Raw genomic sequence first — 17,041 nt, 5'->3', positions numbered from 1 at the left:
CATTTCGTACGAGAACTATTCTGCGAAAAATCAACAGATTTAGCCATGTAACAATAAAATTCCAACATGCATACTTAAACACGTTAACCAGAGATGTATCTTCGGCAGTCTTTCTACAAATCCCCCGGTCTAACGTTTTTTCAATTTAAAATTGCACGAAAATTTTCGGACATCTTTTGAAAAAAACTTCTGCAAGGGAAGACCCATGTAATATTTCTTCAAAATACCAATACCACCTCCATATTTGCGTAATCGAGAACGAACATGTACGGGGTGTTCCGCTTAAAATGACACAAGCAATCACCTCCGACACAAAGTTTAAATTGAAAAAAGTTTTAAACGAACATTGATTGTTACTAAGGCGGACATCCCACGCGCATACACAAATTTTTACTCAAAGTCATTCAAAGGACATTTCAAGGTCAACTTTTTTTTCTTTCAATGGAGCGCCCGTTTTTTTTGATAAATTTACAAAAAGATTTAAAAACGTTGCATTTTTTACTGAAAGAGTTTTTTTATCTTCTCATCTTCCAGACATCAGCAAAAATTCAAGCGGCACGCTCACAATGGCACGTGACTAAAATTAGGCAAAAATACTTATGAATGAAATGGGAAAATGGAGAGCGGAAAACAGAAAATAAAAATTCACAGATTTCGGAAATTAACTTAAAATCATGCGAAAGCCGATTTTTAACCGTTTATCGATGAAACGAATGTTTAAAATGCCGACCTCACGCACTGAGACATCGATATCAACCGAAAGAATACGAGTACGTTGTAGGGAAAGCATGGCTTTTTCCCACTTAAAAATGTAAAAAAAAAAATTTTTTGTTGTTTTAAGTTAATTTTTGAATGTGAAATTTTTCATTTTCTATTCGTAAAGTTTTTTCACAACATAAATCATGTGTTGTTTGAAATGCGCCACTTGAATTTTTGGCGATATCTGGAAAACGAAGTTTTAGAAAAACACTCTTCCAGAAAAAAATGCATAATTTTTTAAGGTCTTCGCATGTTTATAAAAAAAAGCTTTTGGATGAAAAAAAAAAAAGGTTTCCTTGAAGCGTCCTTTAAGTAACCTTGAGAAAAAAACTCGCTTATCTGCGTTAAACGTCCCCTTTCACAGCAACGTTTGCTTGAAACTGCTTCCGATTTTAAATCCGATTTCGGAGATTACCGCTTGTGTTACTTTAAGTAAAACTCCCCCCTGTCGCAGGTTTTCACCGGGCACGGTGTGCTCGGGAAATACCTGCGACGAATAGGGATTGAGCGCAGTGACCACTGCTGGTTCTGCGGGAGCGAAGAGAATGGTGCGGGCGACACTCCCGAGCACGCGCAGTGGGAGTGTCAGGCATGGGAGGCCGATCGCGCGGAGGCCCGGCTGAGCGGACTCAGACTGGACCGAAACGTGATCGGCAGTGAGATTCTGGAATCAGAATGTAAGTGGAATGCGTTTGCAAGAATGATAGAGAAAATCATGAATGCGAAACGTACGAGAGGGAATGGAAGACGACGAGTGTTATGAGGCGAAGTCCTCCGGCTTAGGTGTAGGCCGGATTAGTAGGCGCGATGCCACCACCCCCTGAAGTAATGCCTTTAGGCGGTTCCGGGGGAACAACGGTGAAGAGAGGTGGGTTTTTCAGTGGGTAGGCGCCTCCCTTCAGGGGGTACCTTTAGAAGGTTTTCCCCCTCTACAAAAAAAAAAAGTAAAACTCTCCGCATGGAAGTTTCAACATGCTGACTGCGTCTGAAAACCGATTACGTTCAAGAGAGATATTTTGAATTCCATGAATTCCAAACTTCGTAAGTGAATCGGCTGATAAAATTCGCGAACGGAATTACATCAACGTAGCAAACGCTTTGACTATAGAAAGTAAGTCTGCTTCATAATATCCCCATAAAATATTTTTAATCAGCCGTCTAAAGATAAATAATGAACAACTTAGAACAACACAAAAAAACCAGGTTACTTCGTAAAGATTATGTGTTATATAACAACAACTGAAAATAATATTACAAAGAATTTAGCAGTTTGTGAGATGACAACACTGAATAAGCAGGTTCTGTATAAATGCTTTTCAATTAACCTTGAAAAGATCGTTTTATGAACGGTTGAGTAATACATTTTGATAATGTAACGTTATCTACATATAAATTTCTCTTTCGAGCCAAAAATGTCATGGTCAAATGGTAAAAGAGATGAAAGTGAAACGAACGAATGCGTCTCAAAACTGAAATAATTCTTTGGGTTGAATACAAAGAGGTGCGGTACAAAAGCAGCTGGAAACGTAAGAAATAAATAATTTTTAAAATAAATAAAGAGATTGTTTTAACTCTTGTTTCTGTTATAATCGCGCCCACTGTAAAAACCTGTATTTAGTCGAAATCAGATACTTGTGGGAAAAGTTAATTCAAACTTTCCTTTCCGTTCGATTGTAGTTTTGTCAAAACTAAGGTAGAAAAATAATTAATTACCGACCTCCCGAGACGGTCCAAATGTCGACGAAAAGGGCTTAGTCGGGACATACGAAGTGACTCAGGCAATTGAAAAAACAATTGCAAATCCGTAGATTAGCGACAAATTCACACGTTGGGAAGTTACAGGAAAATGGGGCGTCACCGGCCCATTTGCTCTTGTGACCGAACCGATGACGTCTATACATAAATAATCATCCACCGAACACAAAGAGAACAACGAAATTCATATTTGTAAATCCGCCAATAGAAAAATTGCAGGAACTCTCCCATATAGAACGAATCTAGAATGTTCTAGTTTTTTCCCGATCGTTCCTTTCAAATATTTCACGTTGTTTTTCGATTTAGTTGTGTGACCCTCTGCCCTTCACATGGGGCCTTAACTTGGTGACTGGACAGTGTGAGTTGGTTTTTAGTGACACGTGTCCGTTTGTCCATGTTGTTATCGCCTCCTGAAGCCTTTCTGCCCTTTTCTCAGTAATCCTAACCTGTACAAGGACGACGCCCCGCCCACTTTATATGAAAACAAATTGCGTTTAGCTAAGTCATTTTTTCATCGTATTAAATAAGGGGGCGTGAACTGGGGTAAATGCTAAAATACGGAGAGCGACGCCAATGCAATGCTTTCTTTCAGAAATATAGCTTTTTTTCTTAAGAAGGCGAACATCGATACTTTCCAGACAAGTTTTGTATAAAAAGATTTTTATTGCTGTTTAACCATTTACAAGTTACAGGAGCAACAAATATTAACATGTTAAGTACCTAATAACAAACACATAAACGATTGGAAACTTAAAAAAAAAATTTATAGAAAAATTTGATTGGAATGTATTGATATTCAAATTTTTGAAAAAAAGGTATGTTTCCGGAAAAAAAAACATATCTTCAACGTCATAACCCTAAGTGTCGCTTTCCACATTTTAATGCTCCTTTCGCATTAATTATTATTTTACTATTATTATAATTTTTTAAATTTATCACGAGGCAGGCCAGGCTGATGTATTCCCTGCGTTACGCCTATGGCTAGCGTTATCGTGCATGATGGAACAATTATATGGCCATTTACGAGTGGTAAAGTAATATGACAACCCCATAAAGTCTTATTGCTTTATAAATGTAAACATATAAATCCATAGGCGAACGTTATGTTCAGAAAATCATAATTTAACTTGAGCTGACATTGAAGATGCCAGAAGAGACTCAAATCTTATGTGTACTCATTAATTAAAGTCGTAACATAAACCAACAGATTTCTTAACGATGGTATTTTTTGGGTATAAGGAGGGGATCGAAAGAGTATGGGTAGTTCTTAAGTCTGGGGTTGTCGAATTGGTTCGAGGTGTTCAGATCGTAACCTGTTAAATAATAAATTATTTTTTATAAATAATTATTTTCATTACGATCGCGATCCGTCCTTAAAATTGAAACGCCGCTCTGAAGATTGAGCATAATGTGCCTCGTCGGCAGGAATTTTCCTAGCGGTATTCCTTATGATTCTAAAAGAGCAGTGTTTGAGTCTGAAGATGGAACTTTTATAAGGAATGAAATCCTGCACGATAACTGCCTTTATGCTATGCCAAACAGTCTTAACCGCCCTCTAGTCAGGGTACGCCCATGGCTAGTGCCCAGTTTTCTTATACTTAAGACTGGAAAGGCGGTTTGATCGCTCTCTTTCTTTAGCGTGCGACTCTGTTAAGAAGTAACAAAAATATATACAAGTTTTAAAAAAGAAGCATCTAGTTTATACTAAAAAAAGGGGAATGCTTACTTCTTCTTAGTTAATGTTAACAAACTACCTTGCCAAGTCCATCTGTTTCATGCAAAAAGTGGTGAGGCGCCGTGTTTGAATGATCCTGTACATACAACAATCGTAGTATGACCAGCATATTGAAATATGTATGCTATTTTGTTTACAGGTAAAACCCGTTCAGGTGGAAACATAGGGATTGTGCAAGTGGGACAAGGGTCGCATAAGGTTTACCACGCCTGCGACAGAGACCAACTACGTGGCTTGAGACGTGACCGGAGTCGTTCCGGTGTTTGCCGGATCTCTCACCGTTACGGAGTTTTTACTCGTAAAAAGTTCTAGCAGCGGATTAAATTAGTTTAGAGTTTTTACTTATTTATAAATTACTGCACATTTCCTCATTAAAGCATAAGTTAGTTGCGTCATTAATGGACCTGATGGTCTGAATTCGTTGATGTTTCTTCGTGATCTTCTGGGGAGTCGAAAACCGACCCAGCAGCAGTGATCTCTCCAGGTTTGCGCACCGTTCAAACAGATGTTCAGTACCGACTGACCGCAGTATGGGGAGTGCTATAGGCGTCAGCTAACTCCATCAAAATAATAAGTAAATCTGTGAATTTATGCACGTTTCAATTTCTTATCGTTACATCTGATCTGATAGTTTTCTAAATTTCTATAGTCAGAAAGGCAGTCAAACCGATGCTATAATCTAAACTTCGAAGGAGAGACGCCGACTGACTAGTTCCGCCGTTCCTTTGTTGGAGGTACAATAAAACTTCTCCCACTTGCACAATTTTTCTTTCCACTTGAACCTATATACTGAGTGATTCTAGATGAATGGGACAAGCAAATATCTTAAAATCGAAAAGATCTAAAAAAAAACTTTTTTTAATAGTCTTCTATACACGGAGTCTCAATTTTGTATGCTGTCAATCATTTCAAGGTCACCTCCACCTGTCATTTGGGATGAACTTCGGTTTCTCAAATGCAACACCTGATTTTCTTTTGGAAAGATCCGAATTCTTTGTTGATGATGAAAATATTTTTACTTGAATCAGTCTTCGCTGACAGTGACAAAATTCACAATAAAACTGGATCGATAACAAAAATAAACTGCACGAAAATGCAAATTTTTCTTCAAAAGTACTATCTTCGGACGAATAAAGCTTCACTAACCACGGTCAAAAGAACCGCCACAACGTGCATTATTGGTCGATTGAGAACCCGTATTGGTTGCGTGAAGTGGAAAGACAGTGACCATGAACTTTGATTATTTGGCGTGGTATTTTCGGTAGATCTCTTACCGGGCCACACGTCATTGATGGAAACGTCAGTGCAGAAAAGCATCGGAAATTTTTGCAAGATTTTTTACTCCTCGAAGAAGTTAATTTAGAGCGAAAGCGAACAATGTGGTTTCAACATGACGGCTGCCCTGCTCGTTACGCCAGGAATGTCAGAGAAGTTTCAAATCAACATTTTCCACAAGGGTGGGCTGATGGTGCAGTTAATCGGCCGGCCCGACCACCAGATTTGACTTCAGCAGATTTTTTTTGTAGGGTCATTTGAAACATATCGTTTACGATCGGATGCCGAAGATATCAAAAATTCGGATCAGAAGCGCTTGTCGAAACGTCACACCTGAAATGATCTTGTCGATTTCAAGACATTTGCTTGTCCCACTTATCTAGAATCACATGGTATGTTTTTGTCCTTAAAGCTATGGTTAAAGGGCCGATCCCTGAGCCTTTCCTTATTCAGGAAAAGATGAGTGTTTTCGATTCGTACTACTACAGTTATCTGTTTTTAAATAGGTTTTTGATAATGCCGACCTGATATTTTGGCTTTTGAAATTTGTTTAATATGCCACTGTGCGGGACGCTGCCCAATGCCCAGTAACGTCCATAAATAACCTTACTGATCTTCTACCATTTAGATGCCTTCTGTGTGCTTTTTGTCACAAAACGAGTGTGCGATCTCCTCTCTTTCATTCAATTTCTCGGCATGGTTCCAACCATTAGTCGTATAGATAGCGGTCTTCAAATTTCCGACCCTAATCCTCCGTGGATTCTTGACATAATAACGGCTGAAAATTGACGAAAAAACTCGTTGAAACTGACGAAATATTCGATTGGTGCTTTTGCGAATGATTTTGTTTCGGTTTTATTCGATGAAAGTACACTAAAGCTTTTTCCCTGATGAAAGGACAAAGTGAATGTTTCCTACGCAGCTATTCCTCAAGTCTGATTAGGATGCGAACCTATCAAGTAAAAAAAAAAAAAAAAACGAATTGCGGAAATCGGTATTAAATTGCTCGCATACTTCCTCTCAACGCTAAAGTTGTTCCTCATAAAGTCCTATCAATGAATCTTCAAACTTTCAATTTCAGAGTACTTCATGCATATGCGTATATTTATGCACTCATCGTGTTTGCATGAGTCTTCAGAAAAGTAGGTAATAAGCTTACAAAATGTATAGTTACAAACATGGACTTTCTAATTAATGTTGTATTGAATAATATGCGCGTTATAAGATGATGAAGAATTATGTAGTAATATGTTTATTACAGTTCGGCCCAAATTATTCACATGGTCTAATTACGTCCTTGTAGAAATAAACAATTACGGTAAGATTACTGAATTTATTTGGAAAAAAATAGTAATTTGTGAGCTCCGATTAAGGCGAGATTGTTTGAACAGAGTTTCGTCATTGTCGTGATAGAAACACCCAGGAAGGCAGAAATGAATATTTTTGGGTCTTCAGGTGCCCGCAGAGGACAATAAAACATTCTACAAATCCAGCAGGACACTTTAACTCTGTCAATTAAAGTATCCGTAATTACTTCATAATTATGTCCATAATTATTTTGATGATTTGACATAAGGACATTCTAAGAAATGCACTCACATTCCGGGTCATTACATATGACTTACTTGCATTAAGCCCACCTAGATATACGACCAATTACCATACAAACCCAATAAACCTTCATAATTCGGAACACACCATCATCCATTATACCAAGTTGGGTAATGATGTTTTGTTCATGTTTCATGCGAACCCAATTTTTTTGGGCTCACGTATTTACTTGGATGTTAATTTGCATTAATGCAACAATTTCAGTATATGGGTAGGTGGATACTTGGACTGTATTTAAAATAGAAATAAGCCCATGATGGGCAGCACATGCGTATCGGCCGGTTGAGTTTTAATTAATTGTCATAGATAGCCAAGGTTTAGGCACAAGGTTTATTGATTATTCCCGATTGATATAAGTTGTATGTAATTTATTGTTTCTTAATGAAAGCGAAAATTTCGCAATTATTACAATGTAATAATTCTTCAGTTCAATGTTATTTAAACCGATTGGAAGAGTTACATCGTTTCGTCTGCAATTTTAAATGCTACTGTACTAGGGTAAATAGGTTATTCAAATTAAATCATCCATTTAATAAAGTTTCTCAAAACGTAAACCTTTATTGACACGGCAACAATAGAGTCTGTTTCGCGAATGACCACCGCGATCTCCAGACCTCAGTCCACTCGACTTTCTCCTATGGGATTACTCAAAAAGTAAAGTGTTGAGAACTCCACTTGAAAGGGTCTAAGAATTGAAAAATAGAATTTTCCTGGGATCTAAAAGTATCGCTTTGCAGTATTACTCGCCGATAACCGTTCATATCTCACGCACTTAAGAAAATTAATTATTTGACCTAAACGAGCTATTTGCACGAGCACGCGTTTTTCCTTCAAACTCCCGAATGCATTAACCGGTTTCAGTTTTCTTGGCACAGTTACAAAGCAAATTAAATTCCACTTGCAATGTTATTCTACTCGATGGGGGTTGCCGTTTAAAATATCAAAATGAGGGTAGCTGGGGGTAGGGGGTGACTGATACAATTCTCTCTAATATCAAATTAAACTTCCCTCTCGATATCTAACAAATCCAAACAAAGGTTCTCATTGTTATTTTAAATTGTCTTCGCAGTCCAGAGATATGTCCGGTGGTCAGTTTTGAAAATGACCGATCTGTGTATTAAATTTATAATTCTCGCGGGGGAACTTTTTGTATTTCTAAATGAAAGTGAAATAATACGAACAGGCTACCAGTAAAAATTATCACTCTCATTGGCAGTATGTGTCGTGGGCAGGACATAAGCGAAATTTAATAATAAGAAATGGAAAGTAAATAATAACTGGGGCAGAATTCATACCCGACTTACGATTTCGAGAGATGCGATTAATAACCATTATCGAATGCAAACGCTGTTTGAAGGTTCATTTTTAGTTTTGGAATATACAATCACTTCAACCAAAGGGTGTGTCCCAACACCAGTTTGGTCTAAATCCGGAGTTGAATGAAATCGACGGAGACGAAAAATGCCCGTTAACTGACCTACTCGATAAAATAAATAAAGGTAGAAAGCAAAATCGTTTATAAATGGCATTGAAAGAGATTTGACCACCATAGATGGAAGATTGACTAACAGTGCACTTCATTGGTCTCGTAAAAACAGTAAACTGTTCTCAACTAAAACGGGCATTTTTAATATCAGTACGTTAGTCCTGGTTACAAAAAGAAAGTTAACTTCTTAGGATATCGAAAGTATACGAAAAAGATGCATATTTCGATACTGATCGTTGATCGTTATTTACTTTTACTATTTACACAGTTCAGCAAAGGCAGCACTGTTTTGTCATTCGTCAAAAGTCATCAAAAGCACTCAATTCTTTGGAGGAGAAGCGTAGCTTGAAAACTTGTCAAACAACGATTTTTGACTACCAGGACGTCATGAAACGCATCATTACGGGAAATGAGGCTTGTGTCTGTGCATGCGACCCGGAAACAACCGACCAGTCGAGCGAATATCGTGTAAAAGATTTAAAAAAAAACACCAAAGTCGACTAAAAATCAAAATTGACAATTTTCTTCGATCATCGCCGTGTCGAGCTTATGAATTTTTTCCACCAGACCAAACGGTTAACAAGGAATATCATTTTACGCGTTGTTCGCTCAAAGCTATTCGCCTCAGCAGGCCAAAATTGCAGGCAGACAATTCTTGGCTTTTGCACCACGATAATGTCCCCTCCCACGATGCATTGGTTCTTGGAGAACGTTTTTCCAAAAACTCGACCCGCGTCGGTCCGCGACCTCCGTATTTGCCTGATTTAGCACCGTTGAACTTCGGACTGTTCGACAAACTCAAAAAAAAAAAAAACACTGTATCGTTTCGACTCAATTGAGGGTATAGAAGCCGAATCGAAGAAAGTGTTGAAGGGCATCTGGGACGAAACTTCTCTGACCGTTTCGGAAGTTGAAAAAGTCGATGGCATAACTGGATTGTGTCCGACGGGGAGTGTTTTGAAGGCGACGATGTTTATTTGAAAGGATAAGCGGAGGTTTTTCATGTTGCAAGTAAATTCACCTTATTTTTTGATCACGGTAATATACGAACAATACAGAAAAATACTAGTAGTGATTACCACAAACAAACTACAGGATGTTTCGCATGTAAAAGCAAATTCTCGCTAGTTCATACACGTTTCCATGTTTTCACCGTGCTCGAAAATTGCGAATAACAGATTTTTGAAACATGCATCTTTCGGTTGATTATTTTCTTTCATTATTTCGAAAAAAAAAACGTTATTTTCAAAGCTTTCAAGTTAAAAAGGTCAAAAATCGAGAAAAACGAAACTGATTGTGGTTTCACATACCTGAGATAAGTAAAATTTATCTATTTTCGTTGTTTCAGAGGTTTCACCTTCGTATGGGAACTTGCTGCTCCAGATACTCGAGGATGTGAGGAAAGTTAACTATTCCTTTCGTGCGGCAAAATAATACCATCAACTAGTGCTAATAATCTACTTTAGCTGCTGGTAGATTTGGTGACATTGTGAAAGTAGGAGAGAACCAATAAATATTATGGTAGTTGTCACCTTTTCCGTGCAATTTTGTACAGAAGAGCAAACACGTAAAAGTACTCTTCATTATCTCAATGGACGCACGGCTACCGAGTTGACAAAAATTATCTGCAAAAGACTGCAACCGAAGAATTTTAAGTGTTTTGCAGTTGAGCAATTTCTGCAGATCACTGTGGTTTTAACTGGGTTTATGGTGTCATGTTCACATCACAATTTGTTGATCGGTTCCCTGTTGCCACTAATGCTGCTTGGAAGAACTTCTTGAAGGCTTCGACAAAATTTTTGAGCAAATTTCAGAACTCTCCAAGAACCCCATTCTGCGTTTAACAAATTCACATTTCCTACGCACTTAAATGAAAGACGACTTTGTTTGTTTTCGCAATTCTGATTCCTCTACAATCATAGAAATTAATGAGATAAAAGCATTCAATCAGCCGACTACATAACAATGCTTACTCCAATTTAGTTGTGGTCTTTGTGCAACTCTAATGGGTACCGTGTCGGCTTTAACTTTTATCATTAGACTAATGGATTCCGAGAAATGTCTTTATGGTAAATATTACTGCAAATGCAGACTGATCACGAAAAACATTTACATTTTTTAAAAAACTAGAACAATATTGATTTTATTATTATTATTTTTTAATTAAACTTATCTAACCTGTTTGTGGGTATACGCCATTCACTTTACGTAGGAAAAATGAGATAGAGAGAGAGAGAGAGAGAAGATAGAGAGGGAAGGCGAAGTCTGTCTTCCCTAATGCGATTTTCAATTCTGCCCGGAAAGCTTCTCCACGCTCGTTCCAGAGTCTTCTCGGTGATCAATGCCACCTCTCCACGAATCGCTATCTTCAAGTCATTAAAAGTGCGGGGTTTATGTCGATATACTTTCTCTTTCAAATACCCGCGTCAAAAAAATCACGCGTGTTAAGGTCAGGAGACGGCGGGGGCCAGGACACATCTCCGAATCTTGAAGTCACGAAAGCAAGTTTACAAGGTGACCGAGTTACATGAGGTGCCTGAAGAGGTCTGTCATGAAACCGTTTCGGATTTTTCCCTGTCCAATATTTGCATTTTTGTTGATTAACAGTTCCACCTAGGCAAAAATGGATTCATTTTTTCTACCTGAAGTGAATTTAGACAAGTTTAGTAATTATTATTTTGAAAAATTAGCATCGCTCTGGTTTTTTAAAAATGTAAATTTTTCTCATGGTCATCCTGTACTATAATTACGGCATCAGAACTTTCAGCGGTGACAGTGTAATCACTTACAAGGCTTTGAAAGTATTGTTACATTTCTCATTCGTGGGTTCGCCGATAAGTGATACTAGTTCGCAAACTTTGTGAGACTCGACAACCTTTATTTAACAAAAATAACAATAAATAATACGCGAATTACCTAAACAATGGTTTGAACTACTTAGAACCTCGTGATACCATCAAATATCTGATTAACTATTGAGCTGATCTCAGACTTCCACTGATATTTTACTTGTTTGAGGATTTGTTTGAAAATATTCTCGTGAGCTCAGACGAGAGCGTTTCCATAGGTAATTACATAGGCTCCCCATGTCCAACATACAAATTACATGTCATCATATGAGTATCTCCGTTGTTTGAGTGCCTAAAGGGATGGAACTTCGTTTCAGGGGAGTGAGTTTGGAACACCAACTTATGCAACTTTTCTCCATATTTAGGAAAATTATATACGTATGTCTCCCCACATTTTCTTCCTAAATTTAAAAAAATCTCAAACTGGCAATCGGGCCTTCGTAACAGCATTAACAATTTTAATTTATGGAGATGAGATGGAGACAGTGTTTGAGCCATAGGTGCATTCAGGGAATTTGTGGCGGCCGAGTGCTGCACAACTTGTAACCCGAATTCGTTGTCGGCTTCACGTCTGATGAATTCGATTTCGTAGGTATTCGTTAAGTGATTCTTCTCAAAAAAATTAAAGGTTCAAAGTTCTAGCTCCTCGGCATGACGTTGTCCCGCTTGAGGTCAGCATTGCAGCGATACGCGACATCTTCATTGAAGCGCTGTAACGCTATTGTCTCTTGAATGTACCCAATGAGAGAATAATCATTAAATAATAGGTGGACGGTTAGATGTTTTCGCATTTTATTTAGTATTTTTTACAGGTTATGAGACTGAATTCCTTGACAAACGTTCGCTCTCGATTGAAGAAGGTACTCTCTTTGGAAAAAAGGTATGTCCTACCGACTTCAGGCATTACTGGCCTGTGCCGCGTCTACCAATTTTAAGCAATATTGTGAAAAGAGGAGTCATGTAAGTCAGTAAGTTTAACCCAAATTAAGCTGAACCGATTTTGATAGTGGACTAAAACGCTTAACTTGAGCCGTCATAAAGACGGAAAGCATTACGGGGTGCGCGAATGGTACCCGCCTTCAGTATCTGGAAGGTTATAGCACGTTGCTCTAGCCAAAGACAACTACTAAAGATGCTGTCGGAGGGCTATTCTTCAATTTAGTCCGATGGAAGATACATTATCAAATGGCATTTTTATCTTAAAAATTTTGATCTACATAACCATTTGTGCGGCGAGGATGAAAGTGGAGTGGTCGGAACATACTTGACTATGAAGATGACGGTATTACTGGAACTGGCCGGCCACCATAAAAATATTTGTCCACCGTGGTTACCTGGTCACAGGTGCGCTATTATTAAACCTGGTGCTGACATAAATTCAACTAGCACGAAGGTTGGTGAGAGCATGCTCGCACAATAATAAGTGTAATTTGTAAAATCTGAAGGCATTGAGATCACTTTCTCTGCCTCTTTAATTTGCACATCGTTTTTCCTTCTAGTCCTATTAACACTACTCATCGTTGCTTATTGACGTTGTTACATCAACTTGATGAATACCCGGCCCGGCATTAAGCCGGTAACGAAAATCTCAAGAGATCAAGTAGCATTTCCTACAGACCAAATAAATCCGAATCCGTTTTCTAGGAAATCGGTACATAAACGAAGGCTTACATAACGCTTTCATAACTGCATGCTTGCAGAACTCTTTGCGAACTGAAATGTTAAAATCTAGAAGAAAAAGTGTAAACAGGAATGTTAATAAATTTGTGTCCGCCTGTATCGTATTCAGGCAGCTGCCCGAGTCAATTAACTAACATTGTTTTCAGTTTCGTTAAATTATAGTCGACATGAGATAATTTTAAAAAAATTCTCATCAGGCTAATAATTTTGAATAAATTAATGAAATCTCTGCGTTGAGAGCGACACTGAACTTTCGCCTATTTCCTGACTTCCTCTAATGTTATGGTCATTGTCGTTAATTCTTCAGATTATTTTGTTAAGTAATGAGCTAGCACCACTTCCTTGAATCAGCTTAAAAATGTTCATGCCTCGCTGCATTTCTAATTACCATAAATGTTTATGATTATCGCTTTTATTTTGGCCACCATCAGCACGCGACATGTATCAATCGCTTTTACTTTTACTTCTCGAAGTTTATCTATAGAGATATTAACGTGATGATTTGTGTGAGAATGCGGGTAATCTGTTACCATTATTATTATTATTATTATTGTTACTATCATATCGTTATGTTCATCACAATACAAAAGCCGATAGATAAATGGAGCTGGCTACGCTGATGGTCGAAAGCCATAGATAGGAAGGAAAAAGGACTGAGAGGAGGCGATTTTTGGCGATTTTTTTCAGAAGGTGAAAATGTGGCGATTCACTGTCGCGGCATTATTCAAAGCCGCCAATCTGAGACGCTGCAAAATATGAAAAATTGCAATTTCTCCGTGCAGTTTAAGCTCGCACCAACTGATCTGTTTTGTCTCTGGCAAAAATGGGCCCGAGTGAAAAGGTAACTAGTGGCGAAAAACAGGCCGTAAGGCATTGTCAGCGCAAGAAAAAGAGATTACTTCAACTAAATGTTCCACCCGTGCGTTAGCTCCTACTGAACTGAGTTACTTTCAAAGCTTCTCTACCACACGTACATGAAAATATGCAGATTAGAGAGAGCGATAGAAGCGGCATTAAGCGCTTTGGGGAGACTGCCGGAGCTTGTGATTTGTATCAAAGGCTTTGCCTACCTATACGAAAATTAAAGCCTGCACGTGTTAGTAACGAGCACTGGGCGAAACCGGTTACTCCATGGTTGCACATCGCAATCACGATTTCTTGACAACGGGCGAACGAGCACATTCCGCAATTTCAGCCTTTGATGTTGCTGAGCAGAAACGGTGCACAGAATGTCTTGACACTTGGCGAATGCGCTTAAACTCAGAATGGGCCGATTTTCTTTTGTGAGAATATTTACTTCCATCGAGGATAGGAGGTATCGGTGAACTTCCTTCAAGAGACATTTTTTCCAAATCAGTGCCAATTAGTTTCCTCGGCATTTGGCGAGCGCATTGTTTTTCTGCAAATTCAGGCTTCTTATGATGTTGAGCAAAGGCCGCGCAGAGGATTCCTTGAAAATTGGCAGATGCGCCTCAATCCTAAGCGGGTTTAATTTTTTCGTAAGCATTTTAAACTTCGCCAGGGATGGCGAATCCCAGAACGACACAGATATTTGCGAGGGATTCAGCGGTATATATACGTGGTGGTAGCTAGGAAATGCGTAGTTCTCCAACTGGTACGAGACGAGCGGTGCGACGTCCTGCAATGTGGCACGCGGCTCACAAAGCAGCGTTCCTGCAGAGCTTTTTTGTAATTTTGCTGTATGATGAAATCGGAATAAAAAGGCAGAAATTCGAATTGAAGTTACGTCAGGTATCTACAACGCAAGCGTTTTTGCACCAAACCGAATAGATATATATTTTTTTTGTTTTGAGGAAAACCAGTGGTGCGCTAATAAAATTTGAACAACAATAGTATTTGCGCAATGAAGAATTTTTGTGGCAAACTACGTGCGAGCATGTATTGTTTTAAGGTAAAAACCGGTTAAATGTGCGTGCATTAAAGCTAATAATAGTAAATTTATTTATTACCTGTAAATAAACTTACCTGCCCTTATACGAGTCTGTATGGCCAGTTCATAGTATTTTTTAGTAACTGCAAATCGATTAGGGTATTCAAATTTCACTCGCGAAGTTACATGAACGTAATATTGTCCAGCAATTACGTAACATACTGGAAACGGGGAATTGTCAAAAATCCGGAAATGAGGCGCACAGATATGCTTCAAATCATCCGAAAGTAGGTTTGAGCATCAGGGTCAAATTGTAGTAATAGAAAAATAATGGTGGACACAGGTGTCGAGACTGGTATTCCGAACTCTCGTCGAATGCACAATTTACTTTCCCTAACGCGGTGACAGCAGTGGCGTAACAGTGGAAAAAAGAAAAGTGTACGTGCGAGCTGGCCGACCGAGGTGGTTTGTGCAAAGGAAAATAATTAGTTCTATATGAGGAAATCAGATAGGCTTGTGCAGAAAGGTTTTTGCCTATATAGTATTTCTTCAATTCCCCTGAATTTGTCTCCTTGAGGCTAACTTAGAACGTGAAACTGCAGCGTACAGGGCGGTCCAAATTCGAAGTGTGTCGTTGGAATCTCGGAAACTGTAAGAGATGCGAGGTCGCTTGGGGCAAAGCTTCACAATTTAACGCCTGGAAGCTGCCACTCCGCACTCGGAAAAATTTCGAATACTTCGGGCGATATCTAGAAAGAACTGAAATGTTGGTGTATCACTTTTCTTCTTTGCTTGTATTGAAGAGTTATTTCAAAATTGACGTCACTCCATTATTACCACTTTCGCGTCCTTACAAAATAGCGTTGCGAAATTTGGAATCCGACGTTTCGTGTTTAAGCCATCATAATCAACTTCTTTTTTTTTTATACGGACTTGGATTTTTTATTTTGCCTTTTAAAACTTTTTGCCTTTCCAAGAACAGTGACGTGCAACAACGACCAAAATAAGTGGTAGATATGACTAAGGAGCCTTTTAAAAAATGCACGTGTCAGTCATTCTCCCACGTATCGTTTTTAGCATCGGTTTGCCTTCGTTGCACTTTCTTCTCTCCTCGTAAAAGACTTTTTCAGTCAATTTTAGTATAAGTCCAATAGAACTAAATAACGTAAATAACTATTTGCAAAGTATTAGAAATGGACAGGACTTATGAGTATTAAAAAAACTCATATCTGCGCAAGCAAATGGCTGTAGATTGAGTGCGGTCTGCATTTTTTTACATAAATAAACAGTTGTTAAATTGTCGCTTTATGAAATCTTTTCAGTGAATTATAAAGTTGATTTTAATTATTATTAAAGTGCCATAAAATAATCGCATTGCTTGCAAAGACTTATATGATAAATATCTATAACGCGTGTAATAGAAACGTTCAAATATCTTCAGAGCACTATTTGCAAGAAGAAAAACCTTTTAAAAATGATTATTATGAATTTTGAAAGTGATTTAAGTCATGGATCTGACTAAATTAAGTAACCTCGCCTCAATTTAAGTAATTTCGCATATCTTATAATTTCCGAGATCCCGTTAATACGCTTCGAATTTGGACGATCTTGTACATACAGCGTTAACTAAATTCATCGTCCACATTGGGATCTTGAAAACCTAAAGAGGTACAAAATCAGTAATTTTGGAAAATCATGTGCATTTTTATACATAAACAAAACAACGTAATAAAGTTTAGAGAGATCCCCAACTGATTTAAGAAATTATCGAGAAAACTGATATTCTCAAATTATTGAAGGAGCATATCCTTTGAGGGGGCTTCAAAAAATGTATTTTTGTTCAATTTCAGGGAAATTGATGTCAGATTTAATCATGCGCTTGCGACGAAGTAAAATTTATTTTGAGAAATATCTTAAAATGAGCCCAGAAAAACATAAAATTTAGATCAGAAAATATTGAATTATTTTTGATCGCACGGATTATCACACTTTACAAATTG

General features: G+C 38.1%; 1 protein-coding gene and 1 long non-coding RNA gene across 2 annotated transcripts in view; one reads left to right on the top strand and one right to left on the bottom strand.

Moving 5' to 3' along the window:
- LOC136348661 (pancreatic triacylglycerol lipase-like) overlaps positions 1-15,429 on the bottom strand; it is a 44,820-nt gene extending 29,391 nt beyond the window's left edge. The window contains exon 1 of the mRNA XM_066299670.1: positions 15,137-15,429. The gene's annotated coding sequence lies outside the window, so the exon portion shown is untranslated. The remainder of the gene's footprint in view (positions 1-15,136) is intronic.
- Positions 11,435-13,327, top strand: LOC136348590 (uncharacterized). The gene is made up of 3 exons (XR_010733685.1): positions 11,435-11,791; positions 12,283-12,863; positions 12,970-13,327. It is a non-coding gene; the product is annotated as an uncharacterized lncRNA (long non-coding RNA).
- Positions 15,430-17,041: the final 1,612 nt, after the last annotated feature.

This window comes from Euwallacea fornicatus, chromosome 34, assembly GCF_040115645.1.
Source record: "Euwallacea fornicatus isolate EFF26 chromosome 34, ASM4011564v1, whole genome shotgun sequence".
Lineage (NCBI taxonomy): Eukaryota > Metazoa > Arthropoda > Insecta > Coleoptera > Curculionidae > Euwallacea > Euwallacea fornicatus.
This window is presented reverse-complemented; position numbering and strand designations above follow the sequence as displayed.